This window comes from Gopherus evgoodei, chromosome 13, assembly GCF_007399415.2.
Source record: "Gopherus evgoodei ecotype Sinaloan lineage chromosome 13, rGopEvg1_v1.p, whole genome shotgun sequence".
Taxonomy (NCBI): Eukaryota; Metazoa; Chordata; order Testudines; family Testudinidae; genus Gopherus; species Gopherus evgoodei.
Genome location: NC_044334.1, coordinates 21,309,874 through 21,326,564, shown reverse-complemented (window position 1 = coordinate 21,326,564; position 16,691 = coordinate 21,309,874). Strand labels below are relative to the sequence as shown.

General features: G+C 42.7%; 2 protein-coding genes across 2 annotated transcripts in view; one reads left to right on the top strand and one right to left on the bottom strand.

Moving 5' to 3' along the window:
- Positions 1 to 16,691, bottom strand: part of RSPH14 (radial spoke head 14 homolog) — a 185,592-nt gene that overhangs the window by 18,272 nt on the left and 150,629 nt on the right. The gene's annotated exons all lie outside the window — the stretch shown is intronic.
- GNAZ (G protein subunit alpha z) overlaps positions 12,584 to 16,691 on the top strand; it is a 132,557-nt gene continuing 128,449 nt past the window's right edge. Inside the window, exon 1 of the mRNA XM_030583160.1 lies at positions 12,584 to 13,003. The gene's annotated coding sequence lies outside the window, so the exon portion shown is untranslated. The remainder of the gene's footprint in view (positions 13,004 to 16,691) is intronic.

Sequence of the window (16,691 nt, the reverse complement as noted above, 5' to 3'; positions counted from 1 at the left end):
AGCTTACCTGCAGGAGGTCCCTGGTCCCACAGATTCAGTGGCTGCCTTGCAGGAGGTCTGCCGGTCCCACAGCTTCACCATACCTGCCGCTGAATTACTGCCAAATCCATGGGACTGGCAGACCTCTCGCAGGCAAGCCACTGAAGGCAGCCTGACTGCCACCCTCACAGGGACTGGCAGATACCTCCCTGTGGCTTGCTGCCCCAGGCACATGCTTGGAGTGCTAGTGCCTGGAGCTGTCACTGCTTCTGGTAGACCTGAGGATCTGAAAGTCTGAAATATCTGCTGACATTTCTACCACAAAGCATCAGACATGACTCCCTGGGATGGGGTGTACTTGCTGTAGTGGAGCAATGCCTCACCAATGCGGCACCTCCTGCTGGTTGTCTTGGGAATTAGCACTTTCAGCACTCAGAGTGCCCTCTGCTGGCTGGTCTCTCACCTGCCTCAGGCCCTATGTCCCTCCCAGATCCCAGTGCCCCTTTATTTCAGGATTCTGCCCCAGCAGCACCTCCACTCTCTGGTCTCCCCTCCCAGGGGAACCCCCAACACTCAATCCCCACCTTGCCTTAGTGGCTACTGCCAGTCATCATCTAGCCCCCACTCACTGGAGCAAACTGCAGTCTGTCATAGCCACTCATCATTGGCAAAGAGGTTGGATCAGCTGCCTCTGCTTAACCCCAGGCTGCACCTCTCAGACTGCCCCAGTACCTATTTTGACCTCTAGCAAGGTCCAAAGCTCCCCAGGTCCTCTTGCCTCCCCAGCCCTGCTCTGCTCTGCTCTATTCCCAGTACCCTGCACTCCTAGGCAGGTTCTTCTCTCTCCATAGCTACAGAAAGACCAACTCAGCTCTTGGCTCACAGCCCTTTTATAGAGCCAGCTGTGGCCTGATTGGGGAAGCAGCCACACTGGGGCCACGCCCCAATCAGCCTAGCCTTTCACAGGAGTGGGGTAATGGCCCCGCTACACTTGTCCCCCACTAGAGAGGAAGAGGGTAAGGCAGCACTTTTGGCAGTGGAAGCCATGCCCCTTTGTCCCTGCTGGGTATGTGCCAACTGCTGCTATGGTATAAAAAGGAGCAGCCCAGCTCAGCCAGGGCTGACTGCAGAGGAGGAAGGATGTACTTTACCAGCTATGTGGGATCAGGAGATACCAAGACTCAGACAGGTGCCCCATGGAGATTGCAGGTGCTGGGAGTAGCACCCACCTGAAGAGCCCAGGGATTCCCAAGATGCTCAGACTTCAACTGTGAATCACGGTAGGAAGTAACCCAGGGAGGGATTCAGGGCCAGCCTTAGGGAAAATGGCACCCTAGGCAAACTTGCATTTTGGTGCGGTGCTTCCCTCCCCCCATTGTCCCTGACCCCCATGAGCTCCCCAGGCTCCCTACCCTCTCTTTGCCCCAATGGCCTGCTCCCACTCTTGTGCTCCTAATCCCTGTACCCCCTTCATGCCTAATCCCTGCATCTCCCTCCTGCACCAACATGGGGAAACTGACCTGGATGCAGGAAGCAGCTGGCATTGCTGCTTACTACCCCAGGGACTGCTGCTCCTCTGCCCTGCACACCCATAGGGGGTTGTGAGGGGAGGAGCAACATCAGTGCTCCTTGCATCAAGGTCACTTTCCCTGCCTGGGCTGCATAAGGAGAGGGCATGAGAGCAGCAGCTGATGATGCAGCATAGCCCAGGTGGGGAAAGTGACCTGGATGCAGGAGCTATGTGTGTGTAAACAGCTAACAAACCACCAGCCATGTGCTGCTCCCACTACAAGGGAACCATCATCCTATGTCATCCTTCATGTTTCTCAGATGAATTATCAGGCCTTGAATTAAAATGAAATTGGGGCAAATTTAAAAATAGTTTACAATGTTTTAAAAACAAAAAATATGAAAAACTTGAATACACTTTATTTACAGTCCTTCTCCCTCCACCCTCAGGCAGAGACACACACAGACTTGGGAGCACAGCTGGTCCTGATCCTAAAGACCAGGCCAATCCTCCAAACTGGACCTAACCCACATATCTCCCCAGACCAAACTTCCTGAACTGGATCAGACCCACAACCCTCCCCAGACCAAACTGGACCAGACTCACATCCCTCCCTAGACCAGGGGCACTCATGGGGAGAACTGGGATGGGCAGTCTCTCCCAGGGCTGTGGGTGGGGGGATGGGGCAGGGGGCTCTGGGTCTCTCCCAGGGGTGCTGGTGTGGGGATGGGGTGAAGGGACTCCAGTTGCTCTGAGGGGCCTTACCTGGAGCAAGGAGCACCCACTGGTCAGGATGTCCATCCACTGGGTGGCAGAGCTGCCTCCTGTCCAGCATGGTTCAGGATCCCCATGTTCCCTGGCCTCTACATTCTAATAATGGCGGGGTATGGGTTGACACACAGGGTAGGGAGGGAGCTGCATGCGCAGCACCCTCCCACCAGCACTGCCCCAGGACAGGCAGGGGCCTGAGAGCCCAGGGAAGAAGCAGGGGCCACACCATGGGGAACCGCCTGGGCCTGCCTACCCTTCCTCCCCTGATCACACCACCAAGTGGTACACGCTTCTGGGGGAAGAGGTGGGGCCAAAGCAGAGCCAGCCACAGCGGCTGAGGGCTCCTTTCCACCCCAATAACGACCAGAGCCCTCAGCTGGCCGAGAGGAGCCAGTGGGGGGAGGGCCGGGAGAAGATAGCCCTGGGTTGGCTGGCCGAGAGGAGGGGAGGGGCTGGGCCTGGGGGTGAGGAAGAGGAGCCACCGCCACTCACCAAAGCTCCACTATTGACACCCTTCCCTGCAGTCAAGGGGAGCCCTATTGATTCTGCCCCTTAGGCCACATATCTCTGAGGCTAAGGGCAGCCATACCGATTCAACTGCAGAGCTACCATGCCCTTACCCTCCCCCATGAGTGACAGGGTGTACCTGCTCCATGACATGACTCAATAAATTATATTTTTCCTGGTAATCTCTCTCCCTCTCAACATATTTTCAGTTCTAGGTGCTTCCAAGAACAGCTGTTTCCTATCCCAGTGAAATTGTTTACAGTGGTTTCTGCCTATGGTTGTGTGAATCTTTCATAATGAAACACCAAGTCTGGGGATTTCCTATATCCTCAGTGCATACAGTGTGCATCTCTGACTTGGGGACAATGAAAACCAAAGACAGAAGGAGCATTCTCTAGCTCTGTAGCTAAATGAGAAGGGGCCAAATTGCTCAACCTCCTGAGGTCATTTCCCAAAGAGGTGGAGGCAGGAAAGGCAGACAATGGCTCTGGAATAGAGAGGATGCCAGCCAGCCCTCCCCTTCACATATTAGGCAAGGATGAAGTAAAAGCAAAGTACTCACTCTACATAAATAGATAACAAAAGGCAATTTGGGAAGCAGGCTGAGCTTGTTAGCCAACAGCGGCCCCTGAAAAGATGGGTGGTGGAATTCCCTGATTTTTGTATGAAAGCAAGGAGTTTCACTTGGTTTCAGTCCAAATTTGCTTAGAATCTAGGGAAAACTGGAAACTCCATGTGAGACTTGGGGGACACAAATGTTTGAGTGAAACATGTTGGTTTTAGATCACTATCACTCTCCCAAACAGAACAGGTGGGTACTGCACATTCTAGAGATGTCTTTCTGCCTTTGAGGCTCTCTGTTGTGATAAGAGGCCTAGTTCTCTACTGCCCTGTTTTGTGTGCAGGGCACTAGAGGCAGAAAGGATACAAAGTGGGGCTAAAACACACCTTCTGATGTGGTAGCATTTGCTATCTGTCTTGATTATACATGGTGTGAAGGCAATGGAGAATCAGGCTCACAGACTCTATCATATTTATGCAAGCTGTACCAAAAAATTCAACCTGTGCCTGGCCCTTGGATGATGTGCATGAAATAGATAAAGAGCTCTGAAACACAGATAATCCTCCTCCCCATCTTTTACCTTACAGCAGCTTATGCACTCCATGCAGTAGTGTCTAAAGATCAGCATGCAGAACAGAGCTCTAGTGTGAGCAGCTCTCTCAGGGATTCATTTCCAGTCACTCTGCTCCAGTTTTGGGAAGACTATATTGTACTTTAGTAGATTTGCATCAAATGGTGTGATTGGATACAGTCAATTTACAAATAATGTGGAGCAATCCCAGGGGAATGGAAAATCCCAAGGTGAGGGAGGAAAACCTTGATGCTCTTTGTAGAGTCTCCTCCAAATTGTTCTGTTTGGTCAAGTTTATTCCTCCTATGGAAGAAGCAGAGTGTGGCCCTTGAGCCTCATTAATCTCAGGAAACTGCCAGAGGCACAATACCATCCTTCACACTGGCTTCAAGCCACTCTGCCTCCCATCTGACTCATGTACAGCACTGTTCCAGTTGAGCGGCCTGCCAGGGAATTCCCCACAGGCAGCTGTCTCTGGAGCCAAGGGTTCCCTATTGGGCAGGCATTTTGCACAAAAGGTAAGCCCAAGAATTTGTGGGGTTTGGGGAAGGATCATGTGTATTCAGAGCCCAAGGACCTCAGTTCCTGTGCAGTTGGCTTTTTTTGTATTAATATAGCCTAAGGGACTGGGGCAGGAAATATAACCTAAATTAAATCCATTGTAAAGACAGTCCCTTAACTCTACAGATGCTCAGTGCACATACAGAAATGCAAAAACTTCCGGTGGACGACACCCTTTGAGAAAGGGCAGGGTACTACACCCCATTTAATAATTGGGAAAACTGAGGTACAGCACAGGGGCCAGACTTGCTCAAGATGAGAATGTAAGCCAGTGGCGGATGTGGCAACAGACCCCTAGGAGTTGTGAATGCCAGCCCCCCTGCTCTAACCACTAGACCTCACTTCGAAACAGAACCCAAGAGTCCTCCCTATTCATGCATATAGAGCATGTGTGGTAAAGGCTGACTTCTGAGCCCCTTCCATAAAGAAGTGGGGATCCACACATGAAAGGCTCAGTATGCTGAGATCTGGGTGAACAATCAAGCTCTGTTTATCACTGTGACCCACATCTTCAAAGGTATCAGGTACCTAATTACCTTTGAAATCAATGGGAGTTAGCAACACCTGAATCCCTTTAAGGATTTGGGCCTGCAACCCGTTGGTTAGACCATTATACTCCAATCAAGATACGCGGGTTCTATTCACAGCTCTGCCACTGATTTGCTGGGTGACCATGAGCAAGTCACACCACCACCCTGTGCCTCAGTTTCCCCACATGTAAAATGAGGATAATGATACTGCCCTCCTTTGTAAAGTAATTGGAGATCTAATAATGAAAAGAGCTATGCAAAAGCTAATTATTATAAAATCGCATTTGGATAAATGAGAATATTCTTTTAGGAAAGAATTTTCTAAGCATATTCTAAACTCCTTGTTGTCATTGCATTACTGCCATTTAGGGAAAGAACCTGTTTCTCTCAGTGAGAGCAGCAGCCTTAATGATCCTCTGTTGCAAGGGCCCAGTTTGATGATGCAGAAGAGACCTGATTACTCCCATTAAATTCAATAGGAGCAGGTTTGTGTCCAATGGTTGAAAAAACTGATTTTCCATTTGAAAAAAAACTATAAATCAAAACTGCTGTAAGGTACAGTCCTTGAGCCTTAAAATTCCATCTTTTTTGGGGGGATGTCTTTGCTACTGGAATTCAGTGGCTTTTTTCAGTGGCATTTGCCCTGCAAGGAAGGGAGGATTTTAAAGCCACAGGACAGCAAGTTTTATCATTTTAATATACCTATTTTTCTGGTTATTTTTATAGTTGGCTGTACAACAATTAAATTCACTCCCCCCCCACACACACTTTTTTTAATCCCTAGGAAAGACATATAATCAATATGGAGAGAGAAACTCTACAAACTTCTAGAGGATAATGGAACCAGGAGCACCCAGAAGTGTGGATTTAGGGCTTTAACATGGACAAGACTCCTAGGCCAGATCTCCTGAACTAGCAAATGGTACAACTACCAGAAGCCACTGGATCCTTTTCTACACTACAGCTCCCATTGGTGCCAACATCAGGACAGCTGAAAAATGAAAACAGGTGGTCGTTTTTTGTAATTTTAGTAAAACAAGTACATTGCTACAGTATCCCCATTAGTCTTCTAACCTTTCAAAGATTAAATAGGAGGTCCTTTTTATTTTTAATCTGCCTTAAAGTATAGACTCAGAGCCTACAAAAATACACATAACTTAAAGCACAAGAAATCCCATTGACTTCACTGGGACTCCTCATATGTTTAAAGTTAAGTACATGCAAACGTCTTTGCAGAATTGAGACCTTAAGTGGGAGGGGAAAACAAACAGTACATGAATTATAAGAGATTCCAGGAACTGTGTCCTTTTAAGAGGACACAATCAACTCTAAAAACATGCTTCTTTCTGAAGCTTTTAAAATGTACTGTTATAAGCAACCCCTAAAACTACATTAGCAGAAAGATTATGAAATTTTTTTCTTCTAATAAGTTTGTTTGCTGTGTATACTTGGCAGCAGATTGTGTCATCTGTTTCACTGATTTCCATGTATAGTCAGTTCCCCCTGTGGTTTGCATGGGTCTTTTTAGAAGTGTTTTCTCTCCTTTCTTGCTATGTAAAAATGGGTATTGTCAAATCACAAAAATTGGACTGGTGTAACTCCTGAAACTTGCTCCTTTTCTAAAACTGACAAGTTTGAACTGAGAATGCTTGTTGCTCTACTATCTTGCACTTTATGTAGTAATTATAATATTAACCTAACAACAATACCAACACTTACATAGTGGTTTTCATCCATAAATCTCAAAACTCTCTTTACAAAGTAAGTAAGCATCTTGATGTTTCTGTAAAGTTGGTATAAAGTTCTACCAAATCAGATATCTCCATGTGCATGTGCGATAATGTTGTACACCCACTTAGTACTTAGTTTGCACATGTGTAAATGACTATACAATGTGCAGGGTAGTGGAGAATCAGGCCCTGAGACTCTATAGTGAAGTATATAACTGAACTTTCTTGATCAAGTTTGTATTGCCTGGGTATCTGCACTGCACTGGCTAAGCTACCAAGGCATGTGCCAACATGCATTGGATTTAGAGTAAAGCATGGGATGAATTTTCTGGACACAGTCCCCCTTCATAGAATCACAAATATCAGGGTTGGAAGGGACCTCAAGAGGTCATTTAGTCTAACCCCTGCTCAAAGCAGGACCAATCCCCAACTAAATCATCCCAGCCAGGGCTTTGTCAAGCCTGACCTAAAAAACCTCTAAGGAAGGAGATTCCACCACCTCCTTAGGTAACCTATTCCAGTGCTTCACCACCCTCCTAGTGAAAGTTTTTCCTAATATCCAACCTAAACCTCCCCCACTGCAACTTGAGACCATTGCTCCTTATTCTGTCATCTGCTACCACTGAGAACAGTCTAGATCCATCCTCTTTGGAACCCCTTTTCAGGTATTCAAAAGCAGCTATCAAATCCACCCTCATTCTTCTCTTCTGCAGACTAAACAATCCCAGTTCCCTCAGCCTCTCCTCATAAGTCATGTGCTCCAGCCCACTAATCATTTTTGTTGCCCTCTGCTGGACTTTCCACTTTTTCCACATTCTTCATGTAGTGTGGGGCCCAAAACTGGAAACAGTACTCCAGATGAGGCCTCACCAATGCCGAATAGAGGGGCATTTCATGTTCATGTTCCAAATGTCTAGTCAGAAGTCTGTAAGAGAGCTCTATTTTGCAGCCTACCTGTAAGGTTATTGGAACCAAACAAAGATATCCTTGATAAGGGCAAAAACCCTCTTCTCAAATCTGAACCCTGAAATACAAAGCCAAAGATACTGATGGCATGCTGTTTATTGCACAACTCAGAATGAGCTAAAGACAAAAATTTTACATGTTCTAGAGTCTGAAGTCAACCTGCTCTTACAGCACAAGAGCTAAGCCATGACTTCTGCCCACAGCACAATGAAGAGAAATCCAATGGCTGAATACTTCAGTTTCTTCATTACTGAACTATTCTAATGGATCAGATACTGGTTGGGAAGTAATATGGGGCCAAATATCCTAGTGCTGGCTAATCATATGATGGCTGTATTCTACAATCTCTTCCTTCCAATGCCACTACCACCTGAAAATAATACAAATAGAACTGAATTTGTGAAATCTGATGTATTAATTTTTCTGTGTTTGCTTATTTGGGGGTGGGGGGAAAGCATTCTTTGGAGAGTTAAGTTTACTACTGTATCTTCTTTGTCCCTCAGGAACCAATGAGATGTACATTTTCTTATTGGTCATACATGACAGTTTGTCAAATAATCACTTTTTTGATTGTCTGTGTTTATTTCTCAGTAATATGAGCTAGGTCCAGTTTGGGTGTTCTGTTTGTGTATGTGCTTGAACAGCTGCAGATTCAGGGTCACTTTGTGTACTTTTTAAATATAAAACATCTTTTTTTCTTTGAAAACAAAGAATACATTTTACAGTTTTTATGATCAATTATTACTATCTTGTGAAAGACTGTTTGTTTGTTTTTCCCCTCCTTCTTTACTAATAAGGACAAATGTCTGTAGTCTTGTCTTCATGCAACAACCCAACAAAAAATTTTTTTAACAACGTTTTCCAAAATATTTCCATAAAGCAGCAGCTCCCTAATGGTGCTGTAATTTTGAAGGCTGGATGCTTTACAAAGAATCATACTTTTCTTATTTTATACAATCCCTGTTCGGTTGGTTGGTGGGTTTTTGTTTGGTTTTTTTCCCTCTGAGTCTCTGAAAGAGTTAGGGCCCACCTTTCAGTCATGAAGGTTATGATAAGTGAAAACTGCTATGTAAATGTTAACTGCACAGCTAAAACTAGCATATCTTCCAGGTCTCTAGGCTAGCCCTTAGGCAGCCGTCCACGGGCTGCTGGATTCAGTGCTTGTTACTGTAGACTTGGCTTCTGTGGTGAATGCGGATTCAGGATTTGACCCAATGACTTGGAGCTACAGATACACTAGGAATATAACAAAAATATGTAGGAGTTTTTCTTCATAGTAAGAACTGATCTGCAGATGCACTCAGTTCAGAGGAATAACTCTCACATTTTTTGTTTTGTTCATGGGACACCTGATTCTTAGATTTTTGTAGTCTTTCAAGATACAAAAATAGAAAAGCCATCCTATTTAGCCTACTGGCAATATTAGCAGAACCAAATGGGACATCAAGATTTAAATCCTTAAGTGTCTTTCACCATCAAACCTGACAGGGAGACTAGGGTTAGCTCCATACTAGGAGCTAGGGGTGTGATTCCCTTGCTGCTGTACACATACTCTCTTTTTAGTTCTTCTCAAGCTAGTGTGAATATAAATAGCAGTGAAGCCACAGTAGCATGGGTATTGGCATAGTAAGTATGTGTACATGAGCAGGGGACTCATTCCCCCTCACTCCTCTCTTCTTGAAGCCATTGGTATCAAAGAAGCTGTATCCTTGAAAGCTATAAATATTAGAATCCAATCATCTGTATCTGATGCTATTTCAAATGATTCCACATGAGAAAAATAATACACCTACTTGTAATCTTTAAATATTCTGTTCAATTCTTCAGTGCTAAAAAGTGAATCACAGGCCTTTTTATGTATAATTAACCCAGATCTAAAATTACTCATTAAAAAGAGGGTGCTAGACAGACAGCTGAATGAAATTTAACCATTATAACTAAATTTTGCAGTACAAAGAAGGGAAAATGAGGGATACCTCTGGTCTTTGAAGAGCTTTTTTCCCTAAACAAACTGTGTGTATATGTTGTGATATTCACATATAATAAACCTCAGTGAAATAAACTAGCTGCAAAATCCAGTAGATTTTTTCTGCTTCTAACATTCCTATTTTATGAGAATTTACATTGAAACTAAACATATATGAATTCTGTATAACTTTGAGTTTTGATTGGTCTGAGAAATAAATTTACCCCTCCCCAAAATGCCAGTAATCAAGCAAGGAATCAACTTCGGTGAGTGACAAAGTAAAGATGAACAAATACTTGGGCAAGCCTGGATCCAGCTATACTGTGTATTGGGTATTATACAAGAAAAGGATTTCATGAAATTTTGCTAGTTAAACATTATCTCCTTCAGACTGACATAAAAATTCTTATTGACAATATGGATAAAATCCTTGTCTGCCCTACAGAGAAGCATTAGGGGAAGAAAGGGTCCAGACACATCACCCTAACCAGACTATCCTCTCAAATAGTTAGTCATCAAGACTCACCTCACAAAGTGACACTTACGGAATTCCTAAGAAGGCAGCAGCATATAATTGTTCAACAATCTCAAGACACAAAAACTAGAAATGTTGGAAAAAATGTCCTGTGGATTTTAAGGGGATAGGGTTATATGGGCATATAATCAGAACAGTAGTTACGGCATCGAAATCTACTAATAATAAATGGCTTTTCTGGTTATCAAACACCCTAGATTTATTTTGGCATTTAATCTCCTGTAAGAATCATGTGCCAGCCTCACAGGCTCATCTGCCAGATATTTTCCTTACAATTATTGTGGGAGTTGGAGAGCCAATATTGCAATCAATTAAAAAAAGAAATGCCATACTGAAGACTTGCTGTTTGCAGCAAGCTATAGAGACTTCTTGTCTTCAGGAGATGAAATAGAGGGAAAGATATGCTTGTGTTAGATGAATTTGTATGGAAACATGGGTTTTGTCTGTACCGTTGATCAAGAACATTTGAATTGTTGCCCTGCCACAACAAAACTATAAAAATTGTCACCAAAGAGTTGCCACACCACTGATTTGCCTCATTCTCAGAAGAGCTTCACTTCTAAAATTCATTATTCATGTACTGGTGCTGTTTTTCAAATGTAAAGTACATTCCACTGTACCTTCAGAATAGTAATGTCAGCTTCTTTTGTAACTACAGTACTTGTTCTTTATAGAACAGCAGATGACCCTGCAAAACTTATGATGCCTTTATCCACATACTGTCCTTTCATATATATGGAAACTATTCTGTGGTTGCATTCCTTTAGCAGTGTAGTTGAGATGGCCTTGTGTGCAATGGGAAGGAAAAGGAGTATTTAAAAGCAAAACATTATTTCTAGTAGGATTTCAAAACTGGTCATTGTCTCTTAATGCATGTGCACCTTGGAATGTATTTGCATATTTAGAATTTCTAGCAACAGTCTCTCAGAACACTTAATGGATCTACACTTAAAACTTTTGCTGGTATTATGTCAGTTGGGGGTTGAATATTTTTGACACTTTCATGCCAGTAAAAGCTCTAATGTAAATGCAATTATACAAGCAAAAATGTGCTTTTGACAATCTAGCTTATTCTGTTCAGTGACTGGGTATAAGCTTTATTGGCAAAAGTACATTTTTGCAAGTGTAAGTTGTGGCTACACTAAGAGGGTTTGCCGGTATAGCTATACTGGCAAACCTTTTCTAATGTTGACAGTGCCTAAGAAAATGCCTAAAGCTTGGGAGCAAATCTCCCTTTTACTCTGAGATTCAATGCCGGGCTTTTATTTATGTGTTGGATGTGAGAGCCTGCTTCTAGGCTGTATCTGCACTTGAAAACTGAACTAGTGCTGCAGCTCAACCAGTGATAACAGTGGAAGTAGTAATGTAGACAGGCCTCAGGTGCTTTTACCACCTTGTAGTCTAGACCCACTGGTTGTTGTGTGTGTGTGTTTTTTTTTTTTGTTTTTTTTGTTTTTTAAAAAAAACCACTCAAGGTCAATCTACACTATAGTTTCCACGATTGCTACTTCCAGTGGAGATGCACAAGTGGTGAAATGTGGCCTTAATCAGGACAGGCGGATCACACATTTTAGAGGCTACTGATACTCAGCTTGAAAGAATTAAAAGGAAAAGGTCATCAACAAACAAGGAAAATAAGTAAGATAATGTAGGCATTAACGTGATAAGGGAATGCTTTATTTCACAGGTAAATCGAAGCTTGTAAGATGTTGATCTGGGCCACTGACTGTGCAAAAGAATGCAATGGTCAGCCAAATCTATAGCTGTAAAAGGGACAAAGAATGAGAAAATGTCAAAGGCAACAGGAAAAAACAAGAGAAGAAAATATGTGCAAAGTAGAGAGTGAGTGAGAAGGAAAAACTGCAACAGATACACAAAAATAAACATATGCCCTACTACGCTGACTTATGTTTTTCTCCCTCAAGAGAACTGTTCTAAAATGTATGTAGATGGTGGCTAGTACAACACCATCACTGCCTTAGAAAGAAACAGTAAAATTGTTTAAAAAAAATAATCTAGACTGGACAGACATGAGGGAAATCTGTACAAATGCAGGAAAAAAAAGAGTAAAATGTGCGGGTGGGTAGAGTGTGCAGTGTGTATATATATTATATAATGTGTGTGTAATATAACAGTGAAGACAAGAAAATCATTCAGCAACGTAGCTCCTTATACAAGGAGACCTATATAGCAGACAGGGAAAGAGCAAGAGAAAGCGAAGCCCTGCAGTGAGCATGGTTCCAGCACTGCCTTTCCCCTCCTAACCAGCAGCACATTCCCTGCTCTTCCATTGGAGAACAAGTGTGACAATCCAGGCTCTGTCTTCCAAGACAGCCAATCCTGAAGTATAGTGTCTCTGCGAGTTAGCAAGCGCCTCAGACCCAGACAGCTGTGCTCTACAGTGTGGTCCTCCTTTCAGTGTAAAGATAGCTGTACCCCCACCTTCTGTTGACTTGGAAACAAGCTTTCTACCTCTGACTCCTCCCACTACAACCAACCAAAAACTCCCCCTGCGCTGTCTTCTGTGTGTGATCACTAAACACCTCCCTGTCTCACACCAGAGGACCACGGGACGCAGACAAGTGATTGTGGGTTTTTTTTTAAAGGAAGAAAATGGAAAAAAAAGCAAATTTTCCTGCCTCACATGGTTTTTTGGTCTAATACCTCTGCAGCTGCTGTCCAGCTTCTCCCTGTGAATCCTAGATACTGATGTGAAAAAGGGCCACAGGAGAGACAGGGAAGCTCTAGTAGATGTGAACATTTGTACTGATGAATTGAAGAGGTGGAGGCTCCCTGCTAGCCTGGCCGCGAGAAGGTAAGTGAAATGCTCCGCGTTTCTCTGACTTTCTTAAATCAGATTAAGGATTAGCATAACTCTCCTCTGTTTTCTGACTAGGAAGGAATTTGAGAAAGGGAGGAGGGAAAGCTGTGATTTTAAAACAATGGGGAAGGTTTTGCTGGCTGAAGGCAAAGCTGAATGTCACTGTGAGCTAGAAATGTTTTACTGTGTAGAGAGAAAATTAGTAAGGGTAGGAAGGCTGCTGATATAGTGAAAATGACCTTCCCAAGGGATACTGGCCTTGTGTCAGATGCTGGTTCAGCCTGCTCTCTTTTTCACAGAATAAAGTCACCATCTCCCTACTGTCATGGATTCTAATCCACAAATATCCAATACCTGAGCCATACTATGGTCCATTGTGCTCAGCTAATATTTCAGAAAGGTAATTAGCCAGATTGTCCCTGCTGGAAGCCATCCTTCCTCTCTCCATCCCCTCACATTCCCCTGTACAAGACCACTTCATCCTAGAGGGATGCAGATAGCGTAACATTAATTAGAAAAGGCACATAGCTGTTGGATTCTAATGATAGCTTCTCCCTCTAAATGGCACATCTTGCTAAATCCTAAGCATGCCTGGCTCTGAGGAGCAGCTCTGTGGAGCTGGGGCGCATTATCTCATTGTGTGTTCATGCATGTGAAGGCGTGGAGAGGTTTTATTATATTAATCTGTACCTGTGCATGGTTCCCATCTGCAGTTCTGAACCATGAGTTTTTAGATACATGTGTATCTACATTTTAATAAGGTATTCAAACATGGAAAGATACCCCAGGAAACTACAGCTCTGTATACCTGCAGGAAAATACATTCCAGTTTTGTTTCTGGTAACAGAATTCTTCTGTTTGTGGCCATTGCTTTACAAACTGTTTAATATGAGCTTTCGCAGTATTTATTCTAAGGGCTACTGACCTATCTTGATTACATTTTGCCTTTGCAAGATTTGTAAAAAATTCAGTGCTTTTCACTGAGCATTCATTGGTATGCTGTCACTGACACTCCTGTCCCCACAATTCTTAACATTGACTCCATAACTCGCGCCATTGTGGGTCACACCCTTAGGGTGATAGACAAAAATCAATTTCACTGTAAAGGTTATAGCAGTAGGTCAGTTAAAAAACCCTGCCAATGTGAATACTTATATGTGTTAACAAGAAGTAAAAACTAGTTTTATATTTTGTTGTTTCTTAAGGAAGATTTTTTTTTAACCTTATGAATTTAGGTATTTTATATCCAAGTGATAGCTAAAATCCTGTTTTGTGTAGGTGTATTGACTTTTCTTTAGCAGTGCATCTATCTGGTAATAGAAGGGATGCTTTCTGCAGGAGACAGTGCTTCATGCCATTAACATGGCTCACTACTGACTGATTTGGCTGGGAAACTGTCACCCAAAAGGGATTGATCTCTGCCCTTGGATAAAGGACACTATCACAGGATGGGCCCAAATACAAGGAAGGATGGGGTTGCTTTCTACAAGTAGACGAGCTCTTGGGTATGCAGCACATTTAAAATTAAAGCCTTTGACATCCCCCAGTACCAATGCATTGGATCTTGTGGTGGTGTTGTTTTTTGGTAGAAGTGTGTCTATTCTGTGTGTATGTGCATGTATGGAGTGGAAACCAAACAACTTTGTGGAAGCTGGGAAGACCTTTCTCTCATCTGAGAGGTGGACTTTAAAAAGATGAATCAACTCTTACATATTACCTAGAGAATGCTTCAGAGCACCCCCAGTTTGTGGAATATGTTCTTGCTTCATTGATCAGTGATGAACTGAACTGAGACTCTTTTGAAGTAATTAATATAGAGTCAGAGAAAATAAGCTTCCAGTACAGTAGAGACTTCATCTACAGGACTTGGGTTTGAATTAATCATGACAAAAGTGTTTAAAAATGACTTTCAGGTGGCTCTGAAAGTCTGAAATGGAAGTGTGTACCTTGTTTCAGGTCAGTTTACATGTGAATCATTTTCTGCTATTAACAGTAAAAAGTTAAAATCGATTAACAATTTATAGACAGAACCAGAAGATGGAACCTGGCCCTCCATCTTACGGAGTGTGTGTTGGGGGGAGGGTAAGAGTGATAATGATGTTAGGTGTGTGGGAAAACTCAAGAGATAAATATAAGGGATCAGATCCTCAACTGGTATAAGTCAGTACAGCTCCCTTAACTTCAGTGGAGCTATGTGAATTTACACCAGCTGAGGATATGGCCCAGAGAATGATTACCCCTCTATCTTCAGCAGATAATGATCTCACCACATACAGACTGAAGTCCAATGATGAAGCAGTATCGAGGACTCTTATCACTGTTTTAATCTGATTAGAATCCTTGGTCCAAATTTTACTCTGTTACTTTGGTGTAAATAGCAGTAACACCACTGACTTCTAAGGGATTCTCAAGATTGACAGCAGGGTCAGTGAGAGCTTAATTTGGCCCACTGTCTCTGCTTAAAGACATGAACCTGATCTCAGAAGAGTTAATGAAAGTTTTGTCACTGATTTTAGTGGGAGCAGGAGAAGACTCAATATGAATGTGCGCAGATCCACTATGTTTTCTAATCAATTTCTCCTAAACCCTCTAGGAACAACAATGCTGAACAATTTAGTGGCAGATTTCAACAAGGTCCCTGGCACAATGGCAAATTCCATAACTCTATACAACATCATCAACTCTAATATGTAACCTATCAGAAATCGCACTGCATATTTCACAGCAACTACAGTGTTATTGGCCTTCCATAAATACTGTAAAGGTTGACACTACTCACTTGCACCAGTAACAGCATGACAAAGTGGCAATTAACACATTTTTGTCAGAATAAAGTCAGAGAAGTTTATTTTAAACTGGCATATTCAATAACTCTCTTTAGACCAGATGACTTCAGATTCAAGTCAGTACTAACACCACATTCCATAATAAGGCAGATCCTAACTAGTGGGATATGTTGTCCTGTAATGAAATATATAGTTGCTGTCCGTAACACCAGTGAAAATCCAGAGTAAATCCATTGCCCTTAACAGTTACTCTGTACTTACTTCAGGATATCCGAGAGCAAAATTTGGCCTATAGTTTATAATCCATACTCTTATCAAATAATCTTTCCAGAGTCAAAGAACAATGATTAAGAAGTCCAAATTTCAGCTATCATAAAGTTTAGATGATTCCAGTAGGGAAACCCTGGACTCAGCAAAGAGTCTGAAATTCTGTCTCATTCCAAGTGGTCTCTGGAAATTCAGTCTAGGGTAGAGTTACACAGTCTATGATATGAAAGGACCAAATTCTGCTCTCGTTTGCTCTGGAATAACCCCAAGTAGCTATTTGAGTTACTCCAAATTTACACCAATGTACCTGAAAGCAGAATTTAGCCCCTAAAATAAAAAAAATACAGTGAAAGAACTCAGCTTTCTCAATTGTCATTTTTAGTTAAGACTGAAGAGCATTGGTAAAATAAGGTGGGAAAGTGCTGTCTGTTAATCTGGGCCATCATTTTCCCTTTTCCTTAGACTTTAAATATTTCCCACCATAGAATAATTTTTTAAATCACTGCTAATAAAATTAATGGGATAATTTCAGAAAGGAATAGTCTTCTAAGACATCCCTTCAAGTGGTAAAGATCACATGATTATTTTCAGTGGCTCAGCTGAAACTCAAATCTCTCTGCAGTCCCATA